Here is an 18092-nt window from a genome sequence, read left to right as displayed (position 1 = left end):
TAACACTACCCAATAGAACTTTCTGCAGTGACAAATATTTCATAACTTCACTGTCCAATATGGTAACCACATATGGTTGTTGGGCACTTGAAGTGTAGCTAATGCAACTAAGGAAGTGCGTTTATTTGATTTAATCATTTAAATAGCCACATATAATCAGTGGCTACCATATTGGACAGTGAAGCTCTATGCTTACTAGTCACATAGTCTTGAGTTACCTCTGTTTGTTCCTCTGTAAAATGGAAATCAAATCATGTATCCCATGGCGATGGAGATCACTCACAGTGACTGGCCTAGAAGCACACTCTAAATCCTAGGTATTATATTCTAGGAAAAGCCCAAAGATTTGAGTTGGAAAGTCTCATGTAATTGGCCCTGCCCCCATCCGCCCTCACCTTTGTGCTGGGTTCTGTCATGTTGTCCCCAAGCCCGCCTCAGATGGGCACAAAGACAACAGCCTTAGTGTTGTAACCGATCTTCTTGAGAGAGGCCTTCACCTCCTTGCTGATTTCCTCAAAGCGCATCCTACAGTAAGGAGGCTCTGTGATGTCCATCTTGTTGACTGCCACCATGAGCTGCTTCACGCCCAGTGTGTAGGCCAGCTGTGCATAATCACGGGTCTGCCTGTTCTTGACAACTCCAGACTCAGACTCGCCTACACCACTTGCCACGGTCAGCACAGTGCAGTCTGCCTGGCCTGAGGGACAGAGAGGAAGGTCCAACTCAGACCTGTCCTAGAACAACCACTGCCCATCCCCATAGCAGGGCCCCCATGGCAGAGCAGACAGCCCCCCCTGGTGGTACCTGTGAGGTGCCCATGATCATGTTCTTGATGAAGTCCCTGTGACCCGGGACATTGATGTTGGTGATGTAGTGTGTCTTGGTCTTGAACTTCCACAGGGAGATGTCAGTGGTGTGCCATGCCCCCGCTCCTCCTTCAGCTTGTCCAGCACCCAGGTGTACTTGAAGGAGCCTTTGCCCATCTGGGCCAGGAGTGGGAGGGAAAACCCCAGGGTCACTCTGCCTTCCAAATCTGCCTACCGACCAAGAAGAACGTTCCCAAGTAAGGTGAGAGTCAGAGGAGACAGTAACAGGGCAGTGTATGGAGATGCCTTTGAATTTTTAAAATAATAGAATGTATTACTTGTACAATTAAGCTTTTCTTTCAGAGCAAGTTTTAGAGTCAGAATGACCCAGGGCCACAGTGAGCCTTGAATTAACAGCAGCAAACATGTATGTAATGCTGACCATGTACCTGGCGCTGTTTTTAGTACTTAACATGGAGTATCTCACTGAATTCTCACAGCGATTCAGTGAAGTTTTATTACCTCCATTCTACAGATGACATAATAGAGAAATGAACTGACTAGCTCAGGATCACACAGGTAATAAGCAGCAGAGGCAGGATTTGAACCCAAGGCATCTGACGCTAAAGTTCATGCTCTTAACCATTACCCTGTGTTAAATGGTAGCTGTGACTGAGAATTACCCCTGGGATCCTGGGTAAGTTGAATTTCTTTCAGCACTGGTGAAAATGAGGCTACTAAAAATTCTGTAGCATATACAGGTTACCATGTTAGTCTAGGGTGTACTCTGCCTCTTGCCAGCTGGGAGGCCCTGAACATTTGTTCATTTCAGTTCTAAGTGCTGTGCTAGGCCCTGAAGGCAGAGTGGAGATCAGGAGAATCCAGAGACCAGGTGGATTCTTCAAGAAAATGAATTAGTTTATTAGGAGATAGGACTAGAACCCAGGTGTCCTGACTTAGAACTTGTATAAAGTCTCCCACAGTTTAGAATATATATTAGATAAGCAGTTCTCAAAGAGTGGTTCCAGGTCCTCTAGCTGTGGTTTTTAGAGGCTACATGACATGAAATTGCAACAGATTTAATGCAGAAGCTGATAAGAGAATCCAGCTGTCTGCCATTAAGCCAGACATTAATGATACCTGCAAAAAATGTAAAACAATGCCACCGCTCTAAGATTTTTTTGTTTTGAAAAATAGTTACTTTTCAAACACAAAACTATGATATTTATTTAATATGTAAGGGGTTTATCACTGTTATTTTTTTAAAATAGATTTATTTATTTATTATTTTTGGCTGCGTTGGGTCTTTGTTGCTGCGCGTGGGCTTTCTCTAGTTGCGGCGAGCGGGGGCTACTCTTTGTTGCGGTGCGCGGGCTTCTCATTGCGGTGGCTTCTCCTGTTGCGGAGCACGGGCTCTAGGCGCGCGGGCTTCAGTAGTTGTGGCGCAGGCTCAGTAGTTGTGGCGCACGGGCTCAGTAGTCGTGGCACACGGGCTTCGTTGCTCTGCGTCATGTGGGATCTTCCCGGACCAGGGCTCGAACCCGTGTCCCCTGCACTGGCAGGTGGATTCCTAACCATTGCACCACGAGGGGAGTCCCCATACTGTTATTTTAAAATGAATTAAATATTTTAAAAACTCAGTTTTTTGTTTTTGTTTTTGTTTTTGCGGTACGTGGGCCTCTCACTGTTGTGGCCTGTCCCGTTGCGGAGCACAGGCTCCGGACGCGCAGGCTCAGCGGCCATGGCTCACGGGCCCAGCTGCTCCGCGGCATGTGGGATCCTCCCAGACCGGGGCACGAACCCGTGTCCCCTGCATCGGCAGGCGGACTCTCAACCAGTGCGCCACCAGGGAAGCCCTAAAAACTCAATTTTAATTTTGAATATGGTAAATGTAGATATGTCTAATTGACATAAACAAAAACTCTTTGGGGTCCCTGTAAGAGTATAAAGGGTTTCTAAGACCCAAAAACTTGAGAACCACCACATCCGGTCATTTGTTTCTCCATGAACTTCTCGGTTATGCTCCACCATACTGGCTCTGGGCCAGCCCGTCTTTTCTCAGGGTTCTAAAGCTTTCCTGACTGACCCCTGCCACATAAGTGGCTCCACAGCAACTGACGGCACCTCTGGAAGCCAAGAGTAGGAAAACAGGATCTTTGTAGCCGATGGCACAAATGTATGCCCTGTTAATTACTGTCTTTTTTCAATCCTCCTCATTTATACCTCTGCAGCAGCTGGTTCTCAGACCCCTCCTATCTTGTTGACATGCTTCTTCAACTTTCTCCAAGGTTTTCCACCCACCTCCCTGGCCCTCCGTTCTCATTCTCCTGCATGGGCTTCTCTTTCTCCACCCATCCCAGGGCTCTGTCCCTTACCCTTTCCCACAGCGTGTGCCCTGCTTACTCCTGTGGTCTAGTCTCCAACCTGGGCTTCCCTCCCGAGCTCCAGACGTCAATATACAGCTGCCCCGTGGACACCTCAAGTGTCACACATCTAGGGCAGACTCGTTCAGACCCAGACCAGCTCCGCCTCTGGTATTCACCAACCATCCACTTTCTCAAGCCAGGAATTCCTCTTCTTCCCTCACCCTCTTACCTAGAGCTAACCCCTAAGTTCTGTGGATCCCCCACCTCCGCGTCCCTGGACTCCATCCATTACTCTCCCTGCCACTGCTGCTGCCTGATCCCAGGCCAGGATTCTTGCTCACCTGTTCAGCTGCAACAACCTGCTGACTGGCTTCCCAGACCACAGTGTTGGGCCCTTTGGTCTGTTGTCCCTTTGCTGCCCGCAGTGTGCTCTTCCTAAAAGACTTGTCTGACCCCGTCATTCCCGTACTTGCAGTCCTTTAGTGGCTGCAGCGACAGTGGCTAGACTCCTTAGCAGGGCTGTCAAGGCCCATGTCCCCCTATCGTCAATCGCACCCCACCTGAGGTGCTCTGACCTGCTGTTCTGGTCTCCTCGTGGCCCATAGATACCCTCCTCATTCCCTCAAGACTCAGAGGGTGTCCCTTCCTCTGGGAAGCCTTCAGGGCCTCCCAGGCCGTGCTCATTATCCCTGCCCTGGGCTCCTGCAGCACCCACACGGTTACTGAGCTGGTCGTGTGGCACAGTGGTGTGTGACCAACAGTTCCCGGGGGACAAGGCTTGTTATGTTCGCCGTTGTATCTCCAGGGGCTGCCTCAACATCCATAATAGGTGCACGGCCAATGAATCCTTTTCCCCCTTTTATTTATTTATTTATTTATTTATTTATTTTGCGGTACGCGGGCCTCACTGTTGTGGCCTCTCCCGTTGCGGAGCACAGGCTCCGGACGCGCAGGCTCAGCGGCCATGGCTCACGGGCCCAGCTGCTCCGCGGCATGTGGGATCTTCCCGGACTGGGGCGCGAACCCGTGTCCCCCGCATCGGCGGGCGGACTCTCAACCACTGCGCCACCAGGGAAGCCCCTTTCCCACCCCCCCCTTTTAAATGGGGATGCAGCTTTACCTCCTGAGATACAGTGTGGCACACTTGAATTTAAACCTTGGCGCCACCTTCAGGCGAGCTGTTTAACCCTCCCGAGCCTCATTTCCTCACCTGGAAAATGGCAGCCACAGCACCTGCCTGGAATGATTAAGAAAAGCACCTACCAGCGCAGCAGGTGCTCAGCGGGAGCGGGCTGTGCCCTCCCCCAGCATAAGCGCTCCCTCCCAGGGAGACCAAGCCTGGAAAGGGGGCGGGGGGCACTCAGACACAGCAGCCTCAGCTCGGAGGCCTCCCTCTCAAACCTTTCGATGGTCCTCTTGTTGACACCCCCGCATTTGTATAAGACGCTCATTTGTGGTGGACTTGCCTGAGTCCACGTGGCCGATGACCACGATGTTGATCTCTTGCCCATGCTGGGAGCTGCTGGGAGAGAGAAGGACAGGTGTGCTCAGGGCCCCTGCCCCTAGCTCACCTTCCCTGGGACTGGGCCAGCAGAGGTTGAGACAGGAGAAGAAAACAGTTGGCCAGGAAGGAAGGGGAAGGGGGCCTCCCCAACACCTCACACCTGGGGAGGCTGCTCTGGTCTCTCCCCCAGCTCCAAGAGGGTCATGTCTACCTCCTGAGTCAGGAAGAGCCCCTGGTGCTTCTTGGCATCTAGAGCTGACCCACCGGGTGCCCAGCCCCACCCCCTTTTACAGCCCACATCCCAGGCCTGCCTCTTGCATCCCCACATCCCCACTGGCTCCCACTGGTCCTCTGGACCACGTGGGAAAAACCCAGGGCCCAGCTCTCAGGGGGTGGGCTGTCATGTTTCAGGTGGGGAGGGGGTGAGCCCGCTGCCCACCAAAAGGAGGCACCTGTGGGCTTTGAGATGCTGAACGACACCCTCTCCCCACCACTCCCAATGCCAGGTTGGGCACTAAGAGATGGCCCAAGGGTCAAAGGCAGGCCTGAGGATGGGAGGGGAAGGAAGGAACCTGGGGTCCGGAGGCGGTCCTGTACTTGCTGTCCCTGGGCGTTCAGGCGTGTGTATGGGAAAGGGTGGGAGCTCTAGCTTTTTACATATCTGCCTCCTGGGTCGTCCTGGGCCTCAAGAAGCAAATGGATTCATTCCTGTCTCCAGCCAGCACAGAGCCCGACCCATTGCAAACCCTGAGTTTGTTGAGTAAATGCAGAATCGCCGACTACCGCCTTCCAGGCCCTGCCCCCAGAGCCCTGTGTGCACCATCCCCTTTATGCTGCTACTAACTCTCTGAAGAGCGAGGATGCTGAGGCTCAGGGGCAGGACCACCGGTGAGAAAGTAGCAGAACGAGGGTTGGAACACAGGTTGTCTGACCCCAGCATCTTAGCCAGAGCGTGGCTCTACCTCTCAGCGAATTAACGTCTGAAGGGAGGAAGGGACGTGACTGCAGCCACAGCCTTGTTCATCTCTGGGGTCCTAGCCTCCGGGAGTGGGTCACTAAGTGAATATCGAGGGTGGGACCTGGAGGGGAAGATGAGCTGGAGGGGTCTCTCTCCCCTGAGGGAAGAGCTGCCCCCAGGCTTGAGGGTCAGAGCTACTGGACTGGAGTGTGAGGCCAGCACAATGCCAGCGTTTGGAGCCATCCACACGTCAGTTCCTGAGGACCAGGCTCTGTGCCCAGAGACCAGTGTGATGCAGGGAAAGGTGGCAGAAAGAACACGCTGGCCTAATTGGATTAGAACCCTGGCTTTACCACTCTCCTGTGGTCCTCCAGCCCCTCTGAGCCCAGGTTTCCAACTACCTCTCAGTGTTGTGGTGATTCTAGGAGATATGGCACCCCTCCCCCCACTATAAATCCACAGGATGCTGGCAATACAGTAGGTCCTTTAAAACAGCGGTCCCCAACCTTTTTGGCACCAGGGACTGGTTTCGTGGAAGACAATTTTTCCACTGACTCTGGGGGTGGGGGTGGTTCAGGCGGTAATGTGAGCGATGGAGAGTGGCAGATGCCCGCCGCTCACCTCCTGCTATGCAGCCCTGTTCCTAACAGGCCATGGACTGGTACTGGTCCGTGGCCGGGGGGCGGGGGGTAGGTTGGGGACCCCTGCTTTAAAAGACTTAAGGCGAAGTAGAAACACATGGGGGCGCTCTAACCACAAACCGCAGAAAAAAATATCCTTACAACCAGGGCGATTGGGAGCTGGGGACAGCTGAGGGGCTGTTACTAAACCCTTTGCTGATGACATGACCAATTCTGGTCCTTCTTGGATACAGGTGGTGGTAGAGAAAGGATTTGTGAGTGGGTGGTTGGATGATGTAGTTAATTTCAACTTCATCTAAGTTTTGCTGTTTACTAATTATTTTGCATCTTCTTATGTGAACAGAAATTTTTGGCTGTTAACTCCCACAAGTTCATAAAAGGTAAAGTGAGGCCCTAGTGTTACCCGAAAACTGGGTTCACCTCTTGGTGGATGTTGAGCCAAAAGACACAACAAAGCCAAGGAACGGGAGACGGATTTATCACTCGCAGCAAGTAAGGAGAACACCGGAGATCTTTCCCAAGGCGGTGTCTCCTGGAGCAGCAAAACTGGGGAATTTTTAAGCTGAGGGTACATGCATATTCATGAGGGGGCTTGAGCAGAGGAGAACTCAGCATAGAATTGGGGGAAAGGTTGACAGAGTCCAAGCTTTAGTTGGTTGAAGTCCTGAGGGTCAGCAAAGGTCAGCATCATCATTCCTTAGGTTCCAGTTGATCTCACGGTTGAGGGGGTTTAAATTCTGCCAAACAGCCCAAGACAGTGCTTCAGGCTAAGCTGTACCATTGAAACAGAACTGGGAGTCTTTACAACTGATTTATTATCTTTGCTCTTGTTACTTCTCTTGTCTGTTCCCTTGTTCCTCTTGTCTGTTCATTATTACTGAGACCTGTTCAAGGGCAAGCATTGTGGCCAAGCTTAGATCACAAAATGGGTTAGGCCTGGGACTTTCCTGGTGGTCCAGTGGTTAGGACTCCACGCTCCCAACGTGGGGGGGGCCTGGGTTCGATCCCTGGTCAGGGAATTAGATCCCGTACGCCGCAACTAAGAGCCCACATGCCATAACTAAAAGACCCCGCACGCCGCAATGAAGATCCCACATGAGGCAATGAAGATCCCGTGTGCCTCAACTAAGACCTGGCGCAGCCAAATAATAAATAAATATTAAAAGAGAAAAAGGGTTAGGCCTAAAGTGGCTTCTCTATATCTGGTTCTTTTCTTCCGGAGACCTCCTACCCTATCTACTAGGGACAGTTATATTTCTCACCCATCTCTGGCCTTTCAGCTCAGGTTTCTGAGACTCTCTGTGGAGTGCTGGGAAGGAAACTGGCTTTAGGATCCAAAGACCAGGCCCCAAGCCGCAGCTCTACCACCTCATGGCTGTGTGAACTTGGGCAGGTCACTTGACCTCTCTGAGCCCCATTATCTCATCGGTAAGGGAAGGATGGTGATAGCCGTCCTCACAGGATTATTGTGAACATCATGTGAGCTGTAAAATGATTTTGCTGCAGGAATGCCTGTTTGTTGTATGGCATTAGCCTGTAGAAATATGTCAATAAGTGTCTAATCAATGGTTTTAAAATGCTGATTATTTGCTGACCACCTCCCCAAATGGGTCAGAAATTTCATTTTACCTCTTAAGGGGTTTTCCAGTATCTGGGTTTTTAAAAGCACTGGACTGGGCTTTTTGCCAAGGGGAGGTTGGTAGTGACTTAATTGTCCCTGAGGGTCCTTCTCTGCACCAGCCTATCATCACCCCAGAAACTCCACTATCGGCAGTGTTTTAGTTCAGGCTGCTATAACAAAACACTGCAGACTGCATGGCTTAAAAACAATAGAAATTTATTTCTCACAGTTCTGGAGGCTGGAAGTCTGAGGTTAGGATGCCAGCATGGTTGGGGGAGGGCCCTCTTCTTGGGGGCTGACTTCTTTTTGTGTCCTCACATGGTGGAGGGGGCAAGGGAGCTCTCTCAGTCCTCTTTTATAAGGGCGTAGTCCCCAAAGGCCAGATCTCCTAATACCATCGCATCACACATTCAGATTTCAACAACAGAAGCATTCAGACCAGAGCAAGCAATTTGCTGCTTTGGGTTCCTCTTTTTAAAAAAAAATAATAAATTTATTTATTTACATTTTATTTTTGGCTGCATTGGGTCTTCACTGCAGTGAGCGGAGGCTACTCTTCACTGCGGTGCGTAGGTTTCTCATTGCGGTGGCTTCTCTTGTTGCAGAGCACAGGCTCTAGGCGCGCAGGCTCCAGTAGTTGTGGCACATGGGCTCAGTAGTTGTGGCTCGCGGGCTGTAGAGCGCAGGCTTGGTATTTGTGGCACACGTGCTTAGTTGCTCTGCGGCATGTGGGATCTTCCCGGACCAGGACTCGAATCCGTGTCTCCTGCATTGGCATGTGGATTCTTAACCACTGCGCCACCAGGGGGGTCTGGGGTTCCTCTTTTAAAACATCACCAACTACCCCCCCCTTTTTTCTCTCTTTCCTTCTCCCAAAGGGCTTTTCTCACTGACTTGCTAATTCTTTTAATGCCACCTTTGGACACTTTGGTTTGGCCTAAGGCTTCAGCCTCCAGATAAAACTGCTTCTAACTCTAAGAAAAGCCAACAGTGGAGACTCCATTATGAGGTCTTCCAGGGCAAGGACCATGGCTCAGTCATCTCTGTATCCCCCAGGACCTAGCAAAGGGCCTGGCATTACCATAGGTCTGCAGTGAATGCTCGTGGAATTGGCAAGTTTTACCCAGAATCAAACAAAAGTGTCTTTCCATCATCCCTGCAGCTAGGAAGGAAGGTACAGAAAAGGATTTAAAACAGGGAGACCAAGCTCAGTCTTTCACACATTTTCACAGTCTGTCTTTTTTTCCCTCAACACTAAAGTTTGGGTTTGAAAAAATTAATTACTAAATTAATTAATTGTTAATTATTAAAGCAGTGCACAAGTAAGAGAAACTAAAATAGTATATGATATCACTTATATGTGGAATTTTAAAAATAATACAAATGAATCTGTATACAAAACAGAAACAGACTCATAGACATGGAAATCAAACTTGTGGTTACCAAAGAGAAAACAGAAGGGAGGGAGGAAGGGATAGTTAAGAGTGTGGGATCAACAGATATAAGCTACTATACATAAAATAGATAAGCAATAAGGATTTGCTGTATAACAGGGAAACAATATTCAATATCTTCTAATAACCTGTAATGGAAAATAATTTGAAAAAAAATATATAGCTGAATCACTTTTCTGTATACCTGAAACTAACACAATATTGTAAACCAACTATACTTCAATAAAAAAGCAATATATAGGGCTTCCCTGGTGGTGCAGTGGTTGAGAATCTGCCTGCCGATGCAGGGGACACGGGTTCGAGCCCTGGTCTGGGAAGATCCCACATGCCGCGGAGCAACTGGGCCTGTGAGCCACAACTACTGAGCCTGCGCGTCTGGAGCCTGTGCTCTGCAACAAGCGAGGCCGTGATAGTGAGAGGTCCGCGCACCGCAATGAAGAGTGGCCCCCGCTCGCCACAACTAGAGAAAGCCCTCGCACAGAAACGAAGACCTAACACAGTCAAAAATTAATTAATTAATTAATTTTAAAAAAAGGAAGTAGTGGCTTCAAAAAAAAAAAAGCAATATATAGTCAATATAGCAGTTATAGAAATACAGAAAGAAAACCAAATTATTCATAATCCTACAACCACCCAGACACTATCATCGTTAAATTGTCATATTTCCTTCATGTTCTTCCTTTCTTTAAAAAAATCCTATGGCAGATTGGGAGTGGTCTGGAACTCTGACAGGTGTGCTGGGAACATCACAGCCTGCATCCCAGCCCTTACCAGGCACCTGCTCCGGCCCCTCTTGCTCCAGCACTGCTCCCCTCTGGGGAGAAGTTGCTGGTGCTGGAGAGGGAACAGAACCTGCTAGAACCTGACCTTCAGGGTTTCTGCTCCAGCAGTTTGGGATTTGACCGCACCCCGATATGGTGGTGGTGTCTACTGAGCAGATAGCAGCCCGTGTTCACACCCGGCTCTGGCTCTCGCCTCTCCACCTCCAGCCCCACCTCCTACCAAGGTGATAGCTGCCAAGGTACTCTGGGGGGGGGAGACGTGACTCATGCTCACATCAGATCCAGCTCTTCTACCAAAGCCACTGGACTGTAGAGGGACATTCCCACACAAGGACAATCCTTCAGGATCAGGATAGGTAAATGTTTCACCTAACTTCATAGAGACAGAAGAATTTGTTTCAAATGAAAGAACAAGAAAAAACCCTGCAAAAACAACTAATGAAACAGAGATAAATAATTTGCCAGATAAAGGGCTCAAAGCTACTCTGAACTAGGGAAAAGAATAGATGAACACAGTGAGAATTTTAACAACAAACTAGAAAATATAAAAAAGAACCAGTCAGGGACTTCCCTGGTGGTCCAGTGGCTAAGGCCCCATGCTCCCAATGCAGGGAGCCCAGGTTCGATCCCTGGTCAGGGAACTAGATCCCACATGCCATAGCTAAGAGTTTGCATGCCGCAACTAAAAGATCCAGCATGCTGCAATGAAGATCCCATGTGCTGCAACTTAGACCCAGAGAAGCCAAATAAATAAATAAATATTTTAAAAAAAGAACCAGTAAGAACTGAAGAATACAAAAACTGAAGTGAAAAACACACTAGAAGGAATTAATAGCCGACTAACAGGTCATATAACAGGTCATACAGAAGAAGGCATAAGTGATCTGGAAGATAGAATAATGGAAATCACCCAATCAGAACAGCAAAAAGAAAAAAAAATTTTAAAAATGAGAACAGTTTAAGGGACATCTGGGACAACATCAAGTGTACTAACCTTCACATTATAGGGGTCCCAGAAGGAGAAGAGAGAAAGGTGTCAAAAATGTATTTAATGCAATCATTGCTGAAAACTCTGAAGCATTCATGACATGGAATATGACTCAGTGACACCAGGGAATGAACTATTGAAACATGCAACAACTTGGATGGACCTCAAGGGCATTATGCTTAGTGAAAAAAAGTCAATTCCAAAAGATTACGTACTGTGTGATTCCATTTGTAGAACATTCTTTTTTTTTTTTTTTGCAGTATGCAGGCCTCTCACTGTTGTGGCCTCTCCCGTTGCGGAGCACAGGCTCTGGACGCGCAGGCTCAGCGGCCATGGCTCACGGGCCTAGCGGCTCTGCGGCATGTGGGATCTTCCCGGACCAGGGCACGAACCCGTGTCCCCTGCATCGGCAGGTGGACTCTAAACCACTGCGCCACCAGAGAAGCCCTGTAGAACATCCTTAACATGACACAACTATGGAGGTGAAGACCAGATCAGTGGTTGCCAGGGGGACAGGGACAGGGGTGAGGAGGTGGGATAGGGTGGGAGTGTTTAGGAATACAAGACATAGGACAAAGCAACTGTGATGATGGGACTGTTCTGCATCTTGATTGTAATGGTGATTACTGGAACCTATACAGGGCATAAAGTAGAACTACACACATATACACACGAATGAGTGCAATTTTTAGAAGATGGTGAAAACTGAATAAGATCTGTAGACCAGTTAGTAGTAATGCAGCAGGAGTAATGTGAATTTCCCAGTTTAGGTACTCTACTATAGGGAATTCCCTGGCGGTCCAGGGGTTAGGACTCCATGCTTCCACTGCAGGGGTCATGGGTTCAATCTCTGGTCAGGGAACTAAGATACTGTACTACAAATATGTAAGACGTCACCACAGGGGGATTCTGGGTGAGGATACACAAGTCTCCATGCACTAGTTTTACACTTTCCTTTGAGTTTATAATTATTTCAAAATAAAAGTTTAAGTTTTCTTTTGAGGGGGTGTGGGGGGCAGTGGCTATGAGAGGCCGCTCCATCTCCCAATGTATTTAATATTTAGTGCAAAGATTCTTACCCTTCCCAGGGTGGGATGCCAAGGTTCCATTATCCTTTTCCCTGTGGCTCTGGGGAGGAGGTTGATGTAGGTGTAACCGCACAGGTGCCTACCAAGGAGGGTGGAGGGAGAGTAATGATGCCACCATTTGTAGACAGATGGGTCAGGTATGAGAGCAAGGACCAGTTTGAATTCCCCTGAAAGCCAGCCTGCATGCTGTCTTGAACAGGAGAGACTCTGGCCTCTGACTCCTAGTACAAAAAAGTGACCTCTATACCAAAGGGGAAAGGGGGAGGGGAAGGATGAATTAGGAGTTTGGGATTAACAGATACACACTACTATATATAGAATAGATAACCAATAAGAACCTACTGTATAGCACAGGGAAGTATATTCAATATCTTGTAATAACCTATAATGGAAAAGAATCTGAAAAAGTATATATATATATTCTATATATGACTATAGAATATGACTTTTCTATAGTCACATATATATATGACTGAATCACTTTGTCGTATACCTGAAACTAACACAACACTGTAAAACAACTATACTTCAATTAAAAAGCAAACAAACAAAACAGACCTCTACTTTTCATGAATTGTGTAGTTCTCCAAGCCTTTCTGTGATTATCCTTAGAGACTATTTTAAAAGCTGCTTTGTCCAAGGACCCTTCTCCTTAGTAGATCCTAAAAATAAACTCTAAACTAGTCCATTAAAAATCTATTAACACTTCTGCTGTGGACCAAGATGGAGTAACAGGTACCAGATAAACTCTCTCACCTGAAACAACTAAAAAAACTGGACAAAAAAATATATGAGGGCTTCCCTGGTGGTGCAGTTGTTGAGAGTCCGCCTGCCGATGCAGGGGACACGGGTTCGTGTCCCGGTCCAGGAAGATCCCACATGCCGCGGAGCGGCTGGGCCCGTGAGCCATGGCCGCTGAGCCTGCGCGTCCGGAGCCTGTGCACTGCAACGGGAGAGGCCACAGCAGTGAGAGGCCCACGTACCACAAAAAAAAAAAAAATATATATATATATATATATTTATAGAATATATATATATATATATATATATATATAGAGAGAGAGAGAGAGAGAGAGAGAGAGAGAGAGAGAGTAATGGTTTTCTAACATGGACCACGAGCAAGGGAGGACAGTGATTCCTGAGGAGGGGAAACCAATAAGGTGAGTTTACGATGGCTCCAGCTTATTGCCTGGAGATAGTTTCTGAGCTGCAGCAGAGGGAGAGGGAGGGGAGCCCGGGGAGGGCCTGGCAGACTCCTGGGGTAGAGATGGAATCAAGGAAGGAAGTTAGCAGGGCCAAGCAACAGAGAGGAGAGAGCTGCAGACAGAGATCTGCAGAGGGTTCCCTCTTCAGCTGAGGAACTGAATTAGCTCGTGTGTAAAGAAACTTAACTACCTGAGGCTGGGGAAAGAACCATCACCAGAATTCACTAGTGTCGGGAATACTTTGTATTCCCACCAGCCAGAGTGGAAAACCTCACAGTTCAAGAAGGATTGGGTAAAGTATTCCAAAGTGTACTGTCTCAGTAGTGGCACAAAATGAGCCCTAGAATAAAGGCTGCTTTAATCCCACCTTACAAAACCTCAAAACAGGCCTTGAAAGAATAAATCTATTTCCGAGTAACTTGTGGCCCAGAACAAATTTCAAGAAAATGTATAGGAATACAAAAATATCCAGCACCAAAAAAGGTAAAATTTATGATGTCTGGCATCCAATAAAAAATTGTCAGACATGCAAATAAGCAAGTAAATAAGACCCAAAATGAGCAGAAAAAAACCCCAGTCAATAGAAACAGACTCCAAAATGACACAGCTGATAGAATTAGTAGAAAAGGGAATTAAGAGTTACTTAATTAGTACATTACATTCTAGGTGTTCAGGCAGGTAGAAGAAAGGTTAAACATGATAAGTAGAGACATGGAAGATTTTTAACGTCTTTTAAAAATTTTGGTGTGGAGTCATGGATTCTATTTATGACCACAGTAAGCCGTCTGGGTTTAGGATCAGGTGTGGGGTGAGGATGGGGGTTTGAGCTGAAGGAACTCCAGGTGGGATTGAGGAATCCACAAACTGCTCCTGAATTTTTTACGCAGCTACTCCTGGGCTCTCAGTAATCTCCATGGCCACCACTACACCCTGCCTCCCCCTCTAAAATGCTGGCCAAATCCCCAGCCTCATTCTTCTTAGCACAAGTTGGCTAAGGGCATAGAGTTACACAGACCTGAGTTTAAATCCCAGCTTTATCATTCACTAGCTGTGTGGCCTTTGACAAGTTTCTTAACCTCTTTGAGCCTCTGTTTCCTCCTCCGTAAAATGGAGATACTAATATATATCTCATGAGGATAAACCCAGATCACATGTGTGAACATGCCTGGCATGTACTGGACATTCAATAAATGATAGTCCTCTCCCTCTGAACTTCTGTTTCCTCATTTGTAAAAAAGAGGGAGGTGGATAAAATTTTAGGGCTTCTCAACTCTTCTATTTAAGAACACCCATGGGCATCTCTCTAGATTGGTTTAAAAGTTTGGTTCATCTGTACAGTAGAGTACTATTACAGCTGTGAAAGAAAGAAAGAAAGAGAAAAAGAACAAAAGGAAGGAAGGAAGAAAGAAAGAGAAAAAGAACAAAAAGGAAGGAAGGAAGGAAGAAAGAAAGAAAGAAAAAGAGAGAACAAAAGAAAGGAAGGAAGGAAGGAAGAAAGAAAAGAAAGAAGGAAGGAAGGAAAGAAAAAGAAAGAAAGGAAGGGAGGAAATGCTTTTCAAGATTAATTAAGTAAAAAAGTAAGGTCAGGAACTGTGTATCTTACACATTAGGATCCATGTAAAAATGGGGGGAAGAACCATACGTATATGCACCATTTCAGTTTTTTTCCCTTGCACTCAGCCCACTTCACAGTTTACAAGAGTTTGTGGGGATTTCCCTGGTGGTCCAGTGGTTGAGAGTCCTCCTTCCAATACAGGGGACACGGGTTCGATCCATGGTCAGGGAACTAAGGTCAGGGAACTTAGCTGCTGCAGGGCAACTAAGCCTGTGCGCCACAACTAGTGAGCCCTCGCGCAATGACGAAAGATCCCACATGCTGCAACTAAAACCGATGCAGCCATAAATAAATAAATATTTAAGGAAAAAAAAAAAAGAATTTGTGACTCCTGCTCTGAAGAAGCCCCATGTCCACACATGAACCAGGGCCACGTTCCCCAGGGTAGGGATTTGAGGCTCTCAGGACTAGAAGCACTTTCAATGCCTTTGGTCTGATATTCTGGGATTCTCTCAGTCCAACAGCAGCAGAAATGCCAGAAGCTGGCATAATCTGTGGCGGAACAGGAAGTTCTGCCTGGGGGTGGGGGGGGAATGCACATCCATCTCAGGCCAGGTTTGCAAAAGGGAGAAAGAGAGAATACTACTAGCTCTCTGTCTGACAAGCCGATTTTGGTGGTCCCAGGGAATGGGGACAGAGTCCCTGGTGCACTGGGAAAAACTGATATCCCTGGCCCCCTGAACTAGGTCCTTCCCCTGGGGGCTTAAGAACCCCACAGCCATTGAAGACAAGATCCCCCATACGGTTGCTATGGTGTTTGTGATGCCAAATAAACCTCTGTACCTGGAGGAAGAGGCAAGACAGGAAATACCTTTTAATGACTTGTGCCAGGAGTCAGCTTCCCGCGGCTGCCCTCTCGCCCTTGGGCCTGGTCACCATGAGCTGGGGAGCAGAGGTGGGACTTACTTGTGGCTGACTCTCTAACTCCTAGCTGGAGTTTGGCACAGAATGTACATTCACTACTTGTTCAGTGAGTGACTTACTGAGGACCCGAAGTCATTCTCGATTTCTTCCTCTCCATCATCATTCAATCCCTCATTCCTGTCAATTCTTCCCTGAATGCCTCGGACTGACCTTGCTATTTATTTCATGGGAAGCAGTCTGGGTAGTGGTTAAGAGCACGGGCTCTGAAGTTGAGTTTTCTGGACTTGAATCTTGGCTCTTCCACCTAACTAAGCTGTAAGGAGGCCTCAGGAAAGTCTTCTCTCCAAGCCTCCAGGCTTTTGCTAATGTTTCCCTTTGCCAAGAATGCCCCCTCCTACCACCCCCTGCCAGGTGCATGGAAACCATTCTCATCCTCCAAGGTCCAGCCCACTGGTCGGTCTTCCTGAGGCTGTCCTGAGTCCCTGGGCAGAAAACATCTCTCTCCTGCTCTAAAAGCTGTCGTTCAGACTCTCTAAACTAGCAGTTGTGATATGGTAATGACCTATGTCGCATTCATCAGTGTATTCACTCATTTTTTAAAGCAAGTATTATTAAACACCTACTATGTGCCAGGCACTGTTCTACGCACTGGGGAACGAGAGCAACAAAACCTCTGCCCCCGGGGGCTGGCATTCTGCTTCCCCCATGGTCTGAGAGGCAGCCGTGTTGCAGTAGTGCTGGGCTGCCCCCCGCAGGATGCAAGCCCTGTGCTTTCCCAGCCTCACGGGAGAAGAAAGGGCCTGGCGTCAGTGACAGAGATATCAATGGTTTAATGGATGGGGATGGGGGTCTTACATGTCTGAAGCAAGGTTCTGGAGCACCACCCCATCATGTGAGGCAGACGTGACAGCCATCTTTGCTATGGGATGGTGGGGGAGGTTACCAGTTATAGAGGGAGTTGAGATCAGGTTGGCTCATCAGTTGCCAGGGAAACCAGCAGAGGGGCACACCCCTTTCACAAACCATCATAGTGGAGATAGCTCTGATCTAAATATTAGAACAATCACTAGCCGGGATGGGGGGCAAGTACATAGGAAATTACTGATGAGGTTCTATGATTAAGAGAGCAGTTCAGGCATGCGAACAGGGTGTAGGTGAAGCAGAGACTGGGGGAGCAAGGGCTGTACAGAGAGCAAGAGAACAGCCATCTTGGGTGGCCTGATCATACAAGTACAAAACAGCTGGTCTTGGAGTCAGGAGGGCTGGGTTCTATTGGTCCTGGTCTTCCGTAGCTGTGAGATCCTGGGCACATTTGCTACCCTCTCGGAGCCTCAGCATTTTTACCTCTAAAATGGGCTTCATGATACTGATTTCAGTTGCATGTTGTAAGGATTAGTTGTACGAATATGAAGAGCCTCGATGGTGCTGGCACACAGTAGGTCCTCAGTGAAGGACGGACCAGAACGGGCTAAAAGCTTGCTGAGCACCAACCCTGTGCCAGGCCCAGGCCAGTGGTGCAATGGCTACGCAGATGCTGGCCCAGCCCCCAGGAAGCTTCTGGGTCGAAACCTATACCAAGGACCCTCTAAGAGGTGTGGGAGGCACTACTGATATTCCCTAGGGATTGGAAGTAGACAGGGGTGCTGAACGTCTTCAATGCATGGATTTTCCCACCCAATAGAGAGAGCGTTGCCCAATAAAATGCCCCATCTTTGAGAAACACTTGCTAGAACCATTCAAGACAGAGGTTGCAAACTCAGTCCCTCCCGGGACCAGGCAGGTGAAATGCATCATTTGTCTTCCTGCAGACAGTTGGTTTAAAATTAAACGTATAGAAATGAGCTCTCATTCACAAAGATGCTTCCATTTTTCTTGAAACATCCATCTCTCATTGGCTTTTGTTTTCTGACGTTTGATAGAAATTGGGGCATAGAGAAATATTTACTTTCCTGTGAAGACAACCTTGAGAACGGGGTGAAAGGATAACAAGTCACGAGACCACGTACAGGATCTATTCCAGGTGTCACACCTGGTTCTTTAAGGTGTTTCAGATTTCTCAATATTGCAATCTGGGCCAAACCCAGACCTTCTGAGTGTTGAATTTAGCCCATGGGTCCCAGTTTTTGTCCTCTATTTGGGTTTTCTACTTCTGACCTTTTATCTCCTGTCAGAGCCCAGCCTTCACCCAGGTGGGAAAGAT

The 18092-nt window shown here is 48.0% G+C and overlaps 1 pseudogene; it reads right to left on the bottom strand.

Annotated features, from left to right (window-relative positions):
- Positions 1–434: 434 nt before the first annotated feature.
- LOC136121464 (elongation factor 1-alpha-like) lies at positions 435–4881 on the bottom strand (annotated as a pseudogene).
- Between the last annotated feature and the right edge of the window lie 13211 nt (positions 4882–18092).

The sequence above is a fragment of the Phocoena phocoena genome, chromosome 1 (assembly GCF_963924675.1).
Source record: "Phocoena phocoena chromosome 1, mPhoPho1.1, whole genome shotgun sequence".
NCBI lineage: Eukaryota > Metazoa > Chordata > Mammalia > Artiodactyla > Phocoenidae > Phocoena > Phocoena phocoena.
The sequence above is the reverse complement of the archived record's forward strand: the minus strand, read 5'-3'. Positions and strand labels throughout refer to the sequence as shown.